This window comes from Solanum tuberosum, unplaced genomic scaffold, assembly GCF_000226075.1.
Source record: "Solanum tuberosum cultivar DM 1-3 516 R44 unplaced genomic scaffold, SolTub_3.0 scf00133, whole genome shotgun sequence".
Taxonomy (NCBI): domain Eukaryota; kingdom Viridiplantae; phylum Streptophyta; class Magnoliopsida; order Solanales; family Solanaceae; genus Solanum; species Solanum tuberosum.
Genome location: NW_006239056.1, coordinates 924,600 through 928,099, shown reverse-complemented (window position 1 = coordinate 928,099; position 3,500 = coordinate 924,600).

The following is a 3,500-nucleotide window of genomic DNA, read 5'->3' as shown; positions in this document are numbered from 1 at the left end:
TCAAACAATGACTTGAGGAATTTCAGGGTTGCAGCTTGCTATGGATTCTTGCAAATTATCTCATTTAATGAATGAAATTGATTATCGAATCACTGATTACATGGTTAAATGTATGATCATGGTCTCCCGACCTCTAATCGCCAACAGTAATATGCAACCTGACTACATCGCTGAGCTGGGATAGAATGAACCAATTACTGGCCATTACAATTTCGTCCTATCTATTGACCAAGTAAAGTTTCTAAAGTATATCTCTATCCTAGATACAAATCAACCCTAAACCTAGAGAAGATCATGCTCATTTTACCCCACGTTCTATCCTCTTATTCCTCTCCCGAGTTCAATTCGGACAAGACATTTATTTCAATAGTGGCCAGCCATGAAATACTACAGCAAGGACAAAAGAGAGATTCATATGATAATCAACATCAATCCACCAAAGTTAATAAAATACAATTATCATGTAGCCACAATCCCAGAACTAGGAAATTTAGCTACTCATAATGCGATTCTCAATTTTGCAATGTTCAATTAACATAAAAGAGATCGAATGTAGTAAAGTTTAGAAATAAACCCTAAGAACAGATTAAATAGCTCCCAAAGTCGCCGTTCTTCAAAACCCAGAAAAGGAATAATTAATAAAATAAAATCCGAGTCTATTTATAATTTAGGAAAAACAACAGAAAATTGGAGCACAGGTCCGTGACGCGCCAAGGCTTGGAATTTTCATCTTTAGTCAAACACCTCCTCTTCGCGATGCAGAGAGCATACAAAGTACTCTTCCTCAACATCATCATCAGGACAAAATAGTTAATTCCCTCTCCGCGACGCGGACTGGATTCACTTAGGACTTTTCTTTACTTTTGAACTTCTTTTACTCCTCTTAGCCTTGAGCCCAAGTGCCTTAGTGATCAAATCCATTCCTCATTCCCGTGCTTCCATTTTCTTGTACCTTTTTGTTCTTGTTTCACCACCTGCACAATTAATCATATTGGTTAGTCCAAATGAATTCACACGACTCAACACTATTAAAAACTAACGCATTCATTTCTAAGCTCGGACAAAACATGAGTGTTATTTGGTTCCTATGCATACAAATACGGACAAAATCAAGCATATATAGAGAGTACAAATGATAGCTGATAGCTAGGAGTATAATGAAAGTAGCTTGTGCAAAGAATTATACGATTCATTCATATGTAGCAACTCTTCTTGATGAAGGGCCATATGCTCTACAAAGAAAATAAAGTAATCATATATATAAGAGAACCCTAGGCCCACCACGTGGCACCACCACAAATCAGGATTCCCTTTTAATTTATTTATTTTCAAAGCTAGTTTTCCCCTCTTCTCACAAACCTTCACAATCGTCACACCATCTTACAAATTAAGCCTCCACCAAATCTCCCATATGTATAAATATCACCCCCCGCCCTTGAACTTACTTAAGCAACTGATCGCTAGATAGGAATACTAGGCCAAACTTAAGTTTAACCAACTGGTACCAGAATGAAATATTGGGCCAAACTATATGAGTTAGTTGGTTCAAATGTATATATAACAGTTATACCTTGAGAATTTTCTTTTTAATTTTGGAATTGTGAATGCTTCTCCTTTAATCCTATGTATACTTGCATTGTTGGATGCATTCATCTACCGTTTCTCCATAATCTTACTTTACCTTTGGTGATTTGAGTTAATCATTTTTTTTGTCTAGGGGTGGTACAATATAGGTTAAAGGCCAATGTCTTTTATTAGAGCTTTAAATTGATATATGAAGTACACGTTGTTGGATTTTAAAAGGTGTGAATGAAATATGAAGAGTTGCGACTTTCATGAAAAGTTGTGACTTTTATGAAAAGTTGCGAATTTTATGAAGAGTTGCGACTTTTATGAAAAGTTGTGACTTTTATGAAAAGTTGCGAATTTTATGAAGAGTTGCGACTTTTATGAAAAGTTGTGACTTTTATGAAAAGTTCGTACCTTGATAAGCAAAATGAACCAGGAAAAGAAGACAAAAATTAATAAATTTTTGACATGGAGTCAAGGATATTGTGCCGGATGACCTATAGAGGAATATGACTAGACTGGAGCCTCTTTTAATCCCAAAGACATAGATAACTACACAATAAGTTAATTGCTCATATTCAATATGAAGCATGAATAGATTCTCAAGTTTACTGCAAGTTGTAAATACTTTTCTTGAAGTAATCGATGTATTTCTCAACATTGCGATTGGAATAGAAGTGTAGTTTCAAATTGAACTTCATCACTCTGGTATGCGGATTTTTTAGAAAGCACCCAAACAAACTAAATAGTTTTGTGTAATATTTTTCCCTTTCAAGTATATATAACAATATGATATATTCTCCCTTTAATATTTCACTTTAATAATTTCTTATGATATATTTAAATGAGGAACTTTAAAATGATATATGTAAAGCAAAAGGTAGGGCTGAGCTTTCTACATGTTAAAATTAGAATATTTGTTAATTTTTTCAGCCTTTTAAAATTTATTTATCCCTTCACAAACGATTATTTATTTATTAGAAAATTTAATATCTTAGATTGATGTTCATTTGATTCCCCAAACATACCAAATAGTAACCCTTCCCGGAAGCAAAAGGATAAATTATAAAATCAAATTAAAGATGATTGATTGAAGGATAAATGATAAGATATTACAATCTATAAATTCCATGATATTAAATTCCTGCGCGAGGGGCGAATAATTTTACTAGTAGTAACATATGAATGAGAGTATTAATCATGTCTACAATGCAAGGGAGATTAATAGCCCGTTTGATCAAGTTTTTAAGGTTAAAAATATATTATTTTTTCTTCAAAAAATACTTATTTTAGAAAAGTAAAATGTTTGGTTAAGTTTTTAGGAGAAAATAAATACTTCCAACGAGTAGCTGAAACTATTTTTTACAAGTTAAACAAAATCGTTTTTTTTTTCCGAAAGCACCTTTTTGAAAACATTTTTGAGAAAATACACCTGAATTTTTTGGTAAAATGTATAAAAATGGTGTTGAATAGAGTGTCTTAGTAATGCTTGAATTAATTATGCTGGTAGGGCTATTCAAAATCAAATCAAAATCAATAACTCGAACTAAAAGAAGTTATTGATTTATCAATAATGTGTTATGATTTAGTGGTTTTAATACTAATCTTAACTTTTTTTTATATAAAATTATCCATTCTTAACGGTTTGAGGATTTTTCTTACGGGTTCACCGGTAATATGATAGTAAATTAATAAAATAATTTATATCATTCGGTATATAGAGTCATTGACTTGGGGTTTAGTTCCATACTTTCATTTATGACTATCTCAAACTCTCGGTTATTCTACAGTGTGACAATGCTTGCTTTTGAGCAAAATGTCTGTCAGCGTTTCTATGTGATTTTTTGAAACTCTCGTTTCTATGTGATTTTAAATGATCTTGTTATGTGAAATCTTAACCGTTAACCGATAATGACCAATGATCGATAGTG